The 15,251-nt window shown below is 44.0% G+C and overlaps 1 protein-coding gene across 5 annotated transcripts in view; it reads left to right on the top strand.

The window, feature by feature from the left end:
- The first annotated feature begins 205 nt into the window (after positions 1–205).
- Positions 206–15,251, top strand: part of LOC128693789 (lachesin-like) — a 193,936-nt gene continuing 178,890 nt past the window's right edge. For all 5 annotated transcript variants that reach the window (XR_011392766.1, XR_011392767.1, XM_070091200.1 and 2 more), the window contains exon 1: positions 206–1,047. The gene's annotated coding sequence lies outside the window, so the exon portion shown is untranslated. The remainder of the gene's footprint in view (positions 1,048–15,251) is intronic.

Raw genomic sequence — 15,251 nt, 5'->3', positions numbered from 1 at the left:
GTAGTCATCCTCAGCTAATCTCTAAGCTATACTAGACACGAAAGATGTTGCTCTAGTTTAGAGCAGATATTCCGCGTTTCTGAAGCCGAGTGAAAAGCACAGTGAACGTTGCAATAGCAAACTAAGGCAACAGGGATGGGCGGGCCTAGTATGAGCGTGTGAACCGGTGGTAGGCGGAGCGCTGATGCAGTCAGTCGCCTGCTTAACTACGGTGAGGACATACACACACATTCGTCGCTCTCGCTGTCTTACGTTCGTCTGGAGAACCTGCTCTGGAGCTCCAGTCGTATTAGCTATGCTATAACCTCTCCAGGTTGAATCTTGGTCAAAGCACATTGAAGAACACACTTAGTTTTCCACAATGGAACATAAGCTAAAAGATTGGACCGTAGATTCCATTAATTTTTATTAAGATTATATGGAAAAGTTTTGGACTAAAAACCTGTTACGCTCAAAATATTTGTCAAAGAGAGGGTAAGACTGTTTTAATTATGCAGTGGGCTGTCTGTTGCATCACTTATTGTATTTGGATTGTATAATGTTTTAATGCATTATTTTGTGATGACGGGAGATAGAGCACAAGATAACAGCAATCCCGCTCCAGTAACTTTTCACAATACTTGCGGGAATTAAAGTTCCGGTTCCATACGGGACATAATAAGAGACTATAGAATTGAAGGTAATATTAGCAATACTGTTCTCATTCTTGTTTATATTATATGTATCATGATCAAATGTATCGTGGGACATAATTACCTGAGAGCAGGTAGAAAACACACACTTGGTAAGGCTTACGAACTCTGATATTCGGGGACATCGCCTTATTTACAATACAAACTGCTTAATAACAGCTGCATTCGTGAGTCGTGCTGGGTGCTAAGTAATCAAGGTATCGAGGGTGGCCGGTGACAGGTGCTGTGCGGCCGCCTGACAGTATTTCATGGTAACACCTAACACGACGAGAGTCACTGTCACCTCTAAGAAGATTACTGTATCTCGTAGAGTGAGAAGAGGCGCATACAGAAGAATATCGTAACTCTATGCACGGTAAGTAAAACATTCAGGTCAAATACATTTTAATGTGTATAAATTACAATCTTTAAATTCCAATAACATTCTCGTTGATTATGCTGTCGTCACGTGCGGACGAGATCATCATTGTATGTCATCCCAGGGGAAAAAAAAAACTGCCATTTATCTTCTTTCAAGAGAACCACAAATAAGCTCACTCGAGAAATTCTTAAAGTCTGTCGTAGGTGTTCCTAACTGATGGTGATTATTTAGAGTTAAGTTATCTTTTATTATGTAAGTAGAATTCCGGTACTGATCAATCAGCTCGTCTCGTTAGTGCGGGTTAGAGGGAGCATCTGCACTCTCGCTGCCAGGGTCTACTGTCGCTCTATGCTACTTTGTCAAGTCATATCACATTCAATATTTCTAGTTTCCTAGTTTATATTTCCTTTTCTTTTAACAACACGTCGATGCTGCAACTGACGTGTCAAGGACTATATACCAAGAATACAGTGCGAAGTGTTGGTAGTGTTGCATGGTAATAAGTCTTGTGAATCCAAGCACAAGAGAATAAGAAGCAAGATCACACTTCCTACCGTAATCAATAGTGGCACTGGTAGTGTGGCAGGCCTCTCGGCCCTCCACCTGGCACGAGGCGAGGCGACTTCAATGCTACCAAGCACTGTCTTACCTCAAGTGCCAAACACATAAATATTCATCTTTTACGAGGAGTTGCATATAGAAATCTTCCATGACTGGAATCAAAGTAACGTAACCCATCCTTACAATCGACGTCACAAACGTTACCTATTAAAGTCTGCTGTTGACATTAAGTGCATGTTTTCACACCCTTTTACTCTTCAAGGGAATGTCATGATGTTGTTGAAGGGCTCTTGATCTCCTTTCTGGTGGCCTTGAAAAAAATAGGAGTTGTATAACTTCTAAGAGTTAATAACAATAAATAAAAATAATAATAATAATAATAATAATAATAATAATAATAATAATAATAATAATAATAATAATAATTAATCTAACAACTGCAGTTTTCAGTCAGATAATATCCATCGTGTAACATTATTCGTAGATAAAATTGTAATTCTCCTTAATTTATTTAAGCTTTCATTACTAGCAAGTAATTAGCACACGCTGGGTTATTTTCGTATTAAACCTCGCTAGTCACCAGACCGACGAACCTATGTAGCGATCATTGTATGTATGTTCCTCGTATGTTTGTACGTTGTTTGTATGTACCTTGCTTGTATGTACGTTGCTTCTGTATTTGTACGTTGCTTGTATGTGTGTACGTTGCTTGTATGTTTGTACATTGTATGTTTGTACCTTGCTTGTTTGTACGTTGCTTGTATAATTGTACGTTGCTTGTATGTTTGTACATTCCTTGTATGGTTGTACGTTCTCTGTATATTTATACACTCACAGCAGGGTTATGCGTTTCTTGAATGTTTGTAGGTCCTTGTACATTCCCTGTAAGTTTGTACGTCCATTGTACGTTCCTTGTATGTTTGTAAGTTCCTTGTATGTTTGTAAGTTCCTTGTATGTTTGTATTTGTTTCTTACCATTTACTGGTATTTATAACCGAAAACCTATTTATCCACCTATTCATGGCCTTCTCAGCCTTCTCACACCCTTCTCAACCTACTCACACTCTACTTCTTAACCTACTCACACCCTCCTCAACCTACTCACACCCTCCTTCTCAACCTACTCACACTCTACTTCTCAACCTACTCACAACCTCCTTCTCAACCTACTCACACTCTACTTCTTAACCTACTCACACCCTCCTCAACCTACTCACATCCTCCTTCTCAACCTACTCACACTCTACTTCTCAACCTACTCACACCCTCCTTCTCAACCTACTCACACTCTACTTCTTAACCTACTCACACCCTCCTCAACCTACTCACACCCTCCTTCTCAACCTACTCACACTCTACTTCTCAACCTACTCACACCCTCCTCAACCTACTCACACCCTCCTTCTCAACCTACTCACACTCTACTTCTCAACCTACTCACACCCTCCTTCTCAACCTACTCACACCCTCCTTCTCAACCTATTCACATCCTCCTTCTCAACCTACTCACATCCTCCTTCTTAACCTACTCACATCCTCTTCCTCAACCTACTCACACCCTCCTTCTCAACCTACTCACACTCTACTTCTCAACCTACTCACACTCTCCTTCTCAACCTACTCACATCCTCCTTCTTAACCTTCTCACATCCTCCTCCTCAACCTACTCACGCCCTCCTTCTCAACCTACTCACACTCTACTTCTCAACCTACTCACACCCTCCTTCTGAACCTACTAACACCCTCCTTCTCAACCTACTCACATCCTCCTTCTTAACCTACTCACATCCTCCTCCTCAACCTACTCACATCCTCCTTCTCAACCTACTCATACCCTCCTTCTCAACCTGCTCACATCCTCCTTCTCAACCTACTCACACCCTCCTTCTCAACCTACTCACACCCTCCTTCTCAACCTACTCACATCCTCCTTCTCAGCCTACTCACACCCTCCTTCTCAACCTACTCACACCCTCCTCATCAACCTACTCACACACTCCTTCTCAACATACTCACACCCTCCTTCTCAACCTACTCACACCATCCTCATCAACCTACTCACACCCTCCTTCTCAACCTACTCACATCCTCCTTCTCAACCTACTCACACCCTCCTCATCAACCTACTCACACTCCTCAACCTACTCACACCCTCCTTCTCAACCTACTCACACCCTCCTTCTCAACCTACTCACACCCTCCTTCTCAACCTACTCACACCCTCCTTCTCAACCTACTCACACCCTCTTTCTCAACCTACTCACACCCTCCTTATCAACCTACTCACACCCTCCTTCTCAACCTACTCACACCCTCCTTCTCAACCTACTCACACCCTCCTCATCAACCTACTCACACCCTCCTTCTCAACTTACTCACACCCTCCTTCTCAACCTACTCACACACTACTTCTCAACCTACTCACACCCTCCTCAGCCTACTCACACCCTCCTTCTCAACCTACTCACACCCTTCTCCTCAACCTACTCACACCCTCCTCCTCAACCTACTCGCACCCTCCTTCTCAACCTACTCACACCCTCCTCCTCAATTTACTCACACCCTCCTTCTCAACCTACTCACGCCCTCCTTCTCAACCTACTCACACCCTCCTTCTCAACCACTCACACCCTCCTTCTCAACCTACTCACACCCTCCTTCTCAACCTACTCACACCCTCCTCCTCAACCTACTCACACCCTCCTCTTCAACCTACTCACACCCTCCTACTCAGCCTACTCATGCTCTCCTTAGCATATTCACTCCCTCAGCCTACTTACACCTTCCTTAGTTTATTCACTCAGCCTACTCATATCCTTCTCAGCCTACTCGCAGCCCCTCTGGGTACCGCACTCTCCTCAGCCTACTCACACCCTCCTCAATGTACTACACTCTCCTAAGCCTACTCACACCCCCTTCAGGGTACCACACTCTCCTCAGCCTACTCACACCCCCTCAGGGTATCACACTCTCCTCAGCCTACTCACACCCTCCTCAGGGCACCACACTCTCCTCAGCCTACTCACACCCTCCTCAGGGTACCGCACTCTCCTCAGCCTTCTCACACCCCCCTCAGTAAGGGTACCGCACTCTCCTCAGCCTACTCACACCCCACTCAGGGTACCACACTCTCCTCAGCCTACTCACACACCCCTCAGGGTACCGCACTCTCCTCAGCCTACTCATACCCCCTCAGGGTACCGCACTCTCCTCAGCCTACTCACACCCTCCTCAGGGTACCACACTCTCCTCAGCCTACTCACAACCCCCTCAGGGTACCACACTCTCCTCAGCCTACTCACACTCCCTCAGGGTACCGCACTCTCCTCAGCCTACTCACACCCCCCTCAGGGTACCGCACTCTTCTCAGCCTACTCACACCCCCCTCAGGGTACCACACTCTCCTCAGCCTACTCACACCCCTCTCAGGGTACCACACTCTCATCAGCCTACTCACACCCCCCTCAGGGTACCACAATCTCCTCAGCCTACTCACACCCCCCTCAGGGTACCGCACTCTCCTCAGCCTACTCACACCCCCCTCAGGGTACCACACTCTCCTCAGCCTACTCACACCCCCTCAGGGTACCGCACTCTCCTCAGCCTACTCACACCCCCCTCAGGGTACCACACTCTCCTCAGCCTACTCAGACCCCCCTCAGGGTACCGCACTCTCCTTAGCCTACTCACACCCCCTCAGGGTACCGCACTCTCCTCAGCCTACTCACACCCCCTCAGAGTACCGCACTCTCCTCAGCCTACTCACACTCCCCTCAGGGTACCACGCTCTCCTCAGCCTACTCACACCCCCCTCAGGGTACCGCACTCTCCTCAGCCTACTCACACCCCCCTCAGGGTACCACACTCTCCTCAGCCTACTCACACTCCCCTCAGGGTACCACACTCTCCTCAGCCTACTCACACCCCTTTCAGGGTACCACACTCTCCTCAGCCTACTCAGACCCCCCTCAGGGTACCACACTCTCCTCAGCCTACTCACACCCCCTCAGGGTACCGCACTCTCCTCAGCCTACTCACACCCCCCTCAGGGTACCACACTCTCCTCAGCCTACTCAGACCCCCCTCAGGGTACCGCACTCTCCTTAGCCTACTCACACCCCCTCCGGGTACCGCACTCTCCTCAGCGTACCGCACTCTCCTCAGCCTACTCACACTCCCCTCAGAGTACCGCACTCTCCTCAGCCTACTCACACTCCACTCAGGGTACCACGCTCTCCTCAGCCTACTCACACGCCCCTCAGGGTACCGCACTCAGACCCCCCTCCTCAGCCTACTCACACACCCCCAGCCTACTCAGGGTACCACACTCTCCTCAGCCTACTCACACTCCCCTCAGGGTACCACACTCTCCTCAGCCTACTCACACCCCCCTCAGGGTGCCCCTACTCTCACCCCCTCAGGGTACCGCACTCTCCTCAGCAGGGTACCACACTCTCCTCAGCCTACTCACACCCCCCTCAGGGTACCACACTCTCCTCAGCCTACTCACACCCCCCTCAGGGTACCACACTCTCCTCAGCCTACTCACACACCCCTCAGGGTACCACACTCTCCTCAGCCTACTCACACCCCCCTCAGGGTACCGCACTCTCCTCAGACTACTCACACCCCCCTCAGGGTGCCACACTCTCCTCAGCCTACTCTCACCCCCTCAGGGTACCGCACTCTCCTCAGCCTACTCACACCCCCCTCAGGGTACCGCACTCTCCTCAGCCTACTCACACCCCCCTCAGGGTACCACACTCTCCTCAGCCTACTCACACACCCCTCAGGGTACCACACTCTCCTCAGCCTACTCACACACCCCTCAGGGTACCACACTCTCCTCAGCCTACTCACACCCCCCTCAGGGTACCGCACTCTCCTCAGCCTACTCACACCCCCCTCAGGGTGCCACACTCTCCTCAGCCTACTCACACATCCCTCAGGGTACCACACTCTCCTCAGCCTACTCACACACCCCTCAGGGTACCACACTCTCCTCAGCCTACTCACACCCCCCTCAGGGTACCGCACTCTCCTTAGCCTACTCACACCCCCCTCAGGGTACCGCACTCTCCTCAGCCTACTCACACCCCCCTCAGGGTACCACACTCTCCTCAGCCTACTCACACCCCCCTCAGGGTACCGCACTCTCCTCAGCCTACTCACACCCCCCTCAGGGTACCGCACTCTCCTCAGCCTACTCACACCCCCCTCAGGGTACCGCACTCTCCTCAGCCTACTCACACTCCCCTCAGGGTACACTCTCCTCAGCCTACTCACACACCCCTCAGGGTACCACACTCTCCTCAGCCTACTCACACACCCCTCAGGGTACCACACTCTCCTCAGCCTACTCACACCCCCCTCAGGGTACCGCACTCTCCTCAGCCTACTCACACCCCCCTCAGGGTACCGCACTCTCCTCAGCCTACTCACACCCCCCTCAGGGTACCACACTCTCCTCAGCCTACTCACACACCCCTCAGGGTACCACACTCTCCTCAGCCTACTCACACCCCCCTCAGGGTACCGCACTCTCCTCAGCCTACTCACACTCCCCTCAGGGTACCGCACTCTCCTCAGCCTACTCACACTCCCCTCAGGGTACCGCACTCTCCTCAGCCTACTCACACACCCCTCAGGGTACCACACTCTCCTCAGCCTACTCACACCCCCCTCAGGGTACCGCACTCTCCTCAGCCTACTCACACTCCCCTCAGGGTACCGCACTCTCCTCAGCCTACTCACACCCCCCTCAGGGTACCGCACTCTCCTCAGCCTACTCGAACAAATTTCCTATCTTTCTATTGTTATTATAATAATAATAATTATTGTTATTATATTTACCCTCTTCCATACAAAAAAAATTATCGCCATCATAAAGGAACAGAAAAAAACAAGGTAAAAAAAAAATCGAATTATTATTCAATTATTAGGTACATCAAATATTTACTCCTTCCCATGTAATTTTTACTCCCAAGGGGTAAATTTACCCCTGTTTGGCAGGTTAGCGGAAGAATCTCCAAGAGAGGAAAGGTGCCCCATGGCTCGGTTAACAGTGCACTCGGCTGACATACTGAGTGTCCATGGTTTGATTCTCGGAACGGGTGGAAACGATAGTTACGTTTCTTTATACCTGCTGCCTCTGTTCACCTAACAGTAAGCAGGTACCTGGGTGTTAGTCGATTGTTGTGGGTAGCACCCCAAAGTTTTTGAATGTTCCTTAGATAGTGCTGGGCTTTACAATGAGTTGAGAAAGGATAACTACTCTTAGCTTGTTGAACTTATCTGCGTCAAAAAAAGTCGTTGTAAAGTGTGTAGAGAAGTTGATAAATATTATCTCACATTGTATCTTAGAACTGAGGATAGTAAATAAAAAAATAATTTATACACCTAGAATTTATTTACATTATAAGCACTGGAAATATAAACACAAATGCAGTATAATGTGATCCTTTATTGACAACGTTTCACCCCAGGTAGATCCGTGTGTGACTTGAAAAAGCCCACTGTGTGGGTGAAACGTTGTCAATAAAGGATCACATTATACTGCATTTGTGTTTATATTTCCATTGTGTCGGTATTTTATACCATTTATTTCCATCACATTATAAGCACGTTGGAATTGAGATTTATTGTTCTTTATACGAAAGAATAAATTTCCTCCGATAGAATGCCATAATATTTAATTACGATATCTTAATATTTAAAAGAATGAAGTTAATAATTCAGATTGTAAGTTGATTATTTGCGCTTTAATTTATTATCAACTTAGTAATAAGCTCGCTCAGAGAATTATTAACACTTTCCAAAAAAACTTTTACCACTCACTTTGTTACTGCTAAATTCTAACAGTCATTAATACGACCATTCCTGAAGTTTTTCCAGGTTTTCTTACTGCATTCTTTCTTCATCTTTAGTTCTTATCATCGTTATTGTAGCATCGTCCCAGACAAGAACATGTTGGAGAAAACTTAAGTGACCAGATCATTTATATACACCATGAACAGTATGGGTCCTAATATTGAGCCGTGTGGAACCCCACTAGTTATATTTCCATCCTGAAGATTAATCCTTATACTTCGTTTTCTATTGGTCTTTTATTTCCTCATACATATCATTAACTTAACTTATTTCCCCTGCTTATGTATCCAAATTATTAAGTAGCCTTCTAAGTAGCAGGAAATCAAATACCTTCTTTCAGTTTAGGAATATGGAGTCTTCCGTACTTGACTTCTGTTAATCTATCATACAAGTATGTTCTAAGAGCTTAGTAAGCTTGATACTCTATTTCTGAATTTTTTGCTGGAGTCTTGTGAAGAATGTAGCACTCTTCAAATATTTGGTAATTTGCATATCACAGTATGTATACTAGTCAGTATTTCAGGGATTTCCGACTTTCATATTTCTTGTTTGCTCTATTTGTTACTATATGATCAACACAGGTTTAGTGCCTCGCTTTTATAATAATACTCATAACAGTAATATGAATTAGGGTCACTCAAGGTCCTCTCAGACCTTTCATCATTTTTCTTTCCAACGCTTCATAGTTGCGTATATTTGTGATATTTTCTGTCGCTGGCACTGGTTCTTGCTTATTAGTAAACACTGATATCTGTTGAAATTGTTGTATACGTCCAGGTCATTTGCTGTGAATATTTCCCATTCTCCCTTCAATAAATAACAAAAAAAAGCACAATACCGTGACTGGAACGATACGCAAATAACCCGCACATAAAAGAGAGAAGCTAACGACGACGTTTCTTGCTACTTGGTTGGCCAAAACCTTCACTCCCTTTCTTGGTACTTTTTCTCCTGCCCACCTCCGTCACTTTCAAGACTTCATTGAACGGGTTCGCTCTCTCCCAACCTGTAAGATGCTTTGTCTTGACGTTGAGTCCCTCTTCACCAATGTCCCTCTTGATGATGTCCTTAATTTCCTTAGAGAGAAGGCCCATGAAGGGTTTCTACATCTCCCTGTACCTACTGATGTCTTTCTTGATCTTATCCGCCTCTGTGTGGACTCTAATTCCTTTTCCTTCCAAGGGAAATATTATTCTCAAACCTTCGGTGTCGCTATGGGCTCTCCTCTCTCTCCTGTCCTTGCTAATCTTTACATGGAATACTTCGAGACTGTTCTTCCTACCCTCGTTGTGCAACCTTCACTCTGGCTCCGCTATGTGGATGACATCTTTGCTCTGTGGCCTCATAACTCCAGTCTCTTCCAACCTTTTCTTGAAGCTCTTAATAATCTTGCCCCTTCCATTAAGTTTAAGCTGAATGGGAATCTAATTCCTTGGTTCCTTTCCTTGATGTCCATGTCCACCGCTCAGATACAGGTTTTTCCTTTTCCGTTTGCCGAAAACCTATGCACAGTGGCATGTACATTCTATACTTTTCCTATCATGCTTCCCCTGTCAAGAAAAGTGTTCTTATCTCCCTCTTTCTCCGTGCCCTCCGCATCTGTGATCCTCAGTTCCTTCCAGCAGAAATTTCCACTCTTTATAATTCGTTTTCCCGTCTTGGCTACCCTTCCCATTTCATAGACTCTGCCCTCTCACGTGCTAAACGCAATTTCTTCTCTCCCAAACTCTCTACTCCTGGGAACTCTTCTATCCTCTGCCTTCCCTACATTTCCGGTCTTTCTAATCTCAACAATTCTCTCCGTCCCTTAGACATCAAGCTTACCTTCCGCCAGACTAACATTCTTCGCACTAATCTCGTTCATACCTCTCCTCCCTCTACAGATGTTCCTGGTGTCTACTCTATTTCTTGCTCCTCCTGTCCTCTTCAATACTTTGGAGAAACTGGTCGATCTCTTTCTGACAGACTTAGGGAGCACAAAAGTAGTGTTAGGCTTGCCGACACTAACAATGCTCTTTTCTGTCACGTCAGTGATCATAGCCATCCTATTGACTGGTCTTCTGCTAAAACTGTCTTCCCTACTTCCAACTCGAACAGTCGCCGTCTAGTTGAATCCTCTCTAATACACAACTTTCCTTGTATGAATCTTAGCCCTGGCTTCGTCTCTGTAGATGCCTTCCTCTCCCACTACATTGTAAAATGCTCCAAACTTCAGAACACCCGTGACTTAACCTGACTCCTCATTTTTTCTTTTTCTTTTTCTTTTTCTCCCTCTTCCCCTTTCCTCTTTCCTTTTTCTCCTCTGGGTTGTCTTTCTCCCTTCTGTCTCGTGCTTCTGTTCCTTCTTTATTTATTTCACCACTTCCCCTTTCACCCACCTCTGTGCGCTTGCTCTCCCTCTGTGGGCACCTAGCTCCCTTGCAGTGCTCCCCTTCCTTTGTATTTGACTGGCTCGTCCTCCTTATTCTCTACTACTACCACTACCACTACTACTACCTCTTCTTCTTCTACTACTACTACTACTACTACTACTACTACTACTACTACTACTACTACTACTACTACTACTACTACTACTACTACTACTACCACCCCTACCTCTTCCTGCCTATATATAGCCGTCCTGCTCCACTTCTGGTTAGTGTGACTTTGTAAATGGTCCAAGTCGGACCGAAACGTCATCGTAAGCTTTTCTCTTTTATGTGCGGGTTATTTGTGTATCTCCCTTCAAGGTTATTACTTGATGCTTCAGCTTTGGTTATGTCTCTGGTTTGGCTTCTTTGCTCATCCCAAATTATTACTCAGGTTCCGAGGATTTGTGACCTCTTCTAGCCCAGAAGTTGCGGGACCGGGGTAAATTACCCCCCAAATAGGGTAAAAATGAAAATCTCGGGGGTAATGAAGGCTCAAAAAAATATAAGTAAAATTGCACAAAAAATTATTATTTAATAAGCGAGGCAAATTATGAAAGTTATGTTTTTTCAAACAAATAATTTATGATTAATAAAATTAAAAATCTAATTTGTAAGGATCGTTTCTGCAAAGGTCTTCAGAATTGCAATGAGGTAGCGATAAAAAATCTGCTGCCGTTTGCAACTACCTATCTTTGCGAACAAGGATTTTGCACTCTCATTAACTAAAGTATAGAAATCGGTTGATCGCCGAAGGCAGTATACAAACTGCTTTGACATCAAAAAGCATTAATTTTGACGTTGTATAAAAAATTAAACATTTCTCCAAAACCTGAAGTGAAAATGTTTTTCAATGAAATTCTCTAATGAGATTTTTATTAAATTTCTCTGTTAGTCTTTTTTATTTCATACAGTTTACATTTGATTTTGTTATTTTGTTAATTTTGTCTTTTATTTTTAAAATTGTTTTATTGCGCATAATACATACTTTCCAGCATGTATGACTGTATTCTTCATACAAATGGATTCAAATAAACTATTTTCAAGTTCAATGCTTCTTGTGTTTTTCGGGAATTTCGCTGTACACGAATTTCTTCTGGGGTAATGTCCAAAAAAGTTCGACGACCTCTGCATAAATAAATTAAATCTAGCCTTTCCATTTTCTCCGGGGTTGTGTTCTTCCATTAATTTCTTCATGGATTTCATGTTCCTAGATTTTGCTTCCTTACAGTGACAATCTAACACGAGTTCTGTCTGTCTAAATTATTCCTCCAGAGGATGTTAATAACATGTATGTCACTTGTTTTGATCTCCTGGTTGAAAATTTTTATTTTTCCCTGTGTGGATCCTTTCCTTTCATCTCAACTGTATTTGAGCCAGAAAATGCTTCCTATCTTTGTATTCAACTATTTCCACGTCAGCCTCTTTGATTTCTCCAATCTTTCCATTTCTTCAGTTTCGCTTCGAGGTAAATGAATGTCAACACAGAGATCACTAGCTACGAGGGTCATTTTATATTCTAATTTCTTTGTCTGCTTCACTGGAAGTGAAAATAAGGTCTAGCCTTTCTCGTTCATTGCTTCCTGTATTTTCATAGGTTCTTTAACATGTTAATTTATGTAATTTCGCGTTATATATTGAAACAGTATGTATCCGAACATCCATGTGGAGTCCTAATTCCCCCGTCTTGTATGTTAGTGATTGACATCACTCATTATTATTAGCTTTGCTCTTATCGTGTATGCTTCCTCTTTCTTATTAATGATGTTGATAATGGCTGCTTTTTTTTCATGTTTCTGAGTTTTCTGTGGTGGACTGTAAGTGACAACAGCAAAACTGAATAGATCCTACAATAGTTGACCCACCTATATAATACAAGAAATCTTTACAGTTTGCAATCAACATTTCTTGAAATGTTGGTCCATGGCTGCAATGATCGCTGTGTTGCTGGTTCCAGACTTGCCACTATTCAGGAGTCTGTCTAATATGTATGATTATGGGTATTTCTTTGACGCTGGTCAATCATAAGATGACCCATTCAATGGTGCTGGCCCTACTGAAAAGACACATGAGAAAATGTGGTAGCCAATGATATTATTGCAAGCCACATAATCAGAAACTGCTGCCTTACCAGTGCTGGTCTTGGTAGTCTGAGTCGTCCAGTGTTGGTTTATTGCTGATACGTGTACTCTTAGTCTGCTGAAGACGACTTCACTTGTGTGACTATGTATATACTGCTCATCTAACCCTGTGTTTTAATTTCTCCATGTAGGTTTGCTTGCACCATAAAGTAATATGTAAGTATATATATATATATATATATATATATATATATATATATATATATATATATATATATATATATATATATATATATATATATATATATATAAATATACGAGAAAATGGCTTTGTATTGGGAGGGTGTATATGAATGAGAAATAAAAGTTATTTAATGAGAGGGAGCATAGGTACGAGAGTGACCACTAGAGGGAGAGAGAGAGGGAGAGAGAGAGAGAGAGAGAGAGAGAGAGAGAGAGAGAGAGAAGAGACATACAGAAAGACAGAGACAGAGAAAAATATTACTTTTCCACTAAAATATTAAAAATTGCCAGAAAATGCTCTCTGAAGTGTGTGGAAGACGAGGTCTAGCAGCGGTACTTAGCACATTACTTATTGCGACTAAATTATTAGCTTCAGTGACAGAGTGTTCCACCCAGAGGCAAAAAGGACGCGGGTTTAGTGCCTAGGCAAGGCGAGACTCGACCATCCAGTGCTGCATGACCCTTATGGGTTTAGCGCTTACTTTTGATAATAATCACGAGCTGGTCTTCTTACACCAACCACGTAATTCACTACAACTGACTTAATTAACACACTGCTGAGTTATCTTGGATTAGCCTTGGTTTTAACCCTTATGGTTAATAATGTGAGGACATATTTCGTGGCTGCTGTATAGCAAGTAATAAAAATAAAAGTCATAAGGCTACAAATATAAATTAAAAAAAGTTAGCGATAAAATGGGAAACAACAGTAATTCCGCTCCATTATTAGATAGTGGAGGTCTGTCAGGAGTTGTACGTAGTCACCACTGTCTGTCAGGGGTTGTACGTGGTCACCACTGTCTGTCAGGAGTTGTACGTGGTCACCACTGTCTGTCAGGGGTTGTACGTGGTCACCACTGTCTGTCAGGAGTTGTACGTGGTCACCACTGTCTGTCAGGAGTTGTACGTGGTCACCACTGTCTGTCAGGGGTTGTACGTGGTCACCACTGTCTGTCAGGGGTTGTACGTGGTCACCACTGCCTGTCAGGGGTTGTACACAATCCACTGTGTTGTTACTGCCTGCTTAATAATGAATACTTCATGTTCATAATGTTGTCAATATATTCCTACCGTTGTAGAGAGGAGATGATTGATGGTTTCATTACCAGAGTCTTTTTCTTCATCCTCTTTTTTCCCCCCGTTTCCTCAGCAGGGTTTCCAAATTGTTGAGACTTGAACCCGCAGTTTTTGTTTGATTTTCCTAATGCTAATAGAACTGAAGCTATTGTTTTGTTCTGAGGCGTAGGAGTATTTTGTTCGTCTGGAAAAAATTGCAAAATTTCACCTGTTGTGGATCTTAGTGATACTGTCCACCCGGGGTGAAATTTTTGCAATATCCAGACTTCACACTGATATAAACGTCCACTTAACTGTGTGATGATACTCTTTCGTTAGTTTTTTCTTGAAGTGAAAATCACATTAATTCGTTCATCAGTTTTATGATAATTATAATTATTTCTATAACTATATAGAGCTATAAATATTTTTGGTTTTAATATTATTATGAATATTAAATAAGGAAAAAATGTTCAACAATAGCTTGAGCCTTTTGTTCAGTAAGACACTACTTTTGTTGGCGAAAAGTACTGAAAAAGATGATTGTTGTTAGCAACGTCTGTTGTTAGTAACGTCTGTTGATAGTAACGTCTGTTGTTTCAGGAGAAAACAGTTTCAGGAACTTGTTGACCTATATCGGAATCATCAAAAATTTATTAAAACCTTTAAGTAAAAGGTTTAGTCTTATAAAGTGAAACTCAGAGTGAAGGTTGAAATACAAAGAGCATGTATCATGAAGTGTGTGTGTGTGTGTGTGTGTGTGTGTGTGTGTTTGAAATCACGAAACAAGTGTTTTTGAATCACTGAATCATTAACAGAATCGCGACTAGCAAGGACTCGATCCAGCGTCGCTATGTCCAGCTCTGTGAGATCAGGACAAAGTACGCATCACTCTATCCACTGGAGAATTTGTGGTCCAGTGGATAATGATGCGTACCTTGTCCTGTTCTCACAGGGCTGGGCATGGCGACGCAGG

Source organism: Cherax quadricarinatus, chromosome 34, assembly GCF_038502225.1.
Source record: "Cherax quadricarinatus isolate ZL_2023a chromosome 34, ASM3850222v1, whole genome shotgun sequence".
Classification (NCBI taxonomy): Eukaryota; Metazoa; Arthropoda; class Malacostraca; order Decapoda; family Parastacidae; genus Cherax; species Cherax quadricarinatus.
Note: the sequence above shows the minus strand (reverse complement) of the source record. Positions and strands in the feature narration are given on the sequence as shown.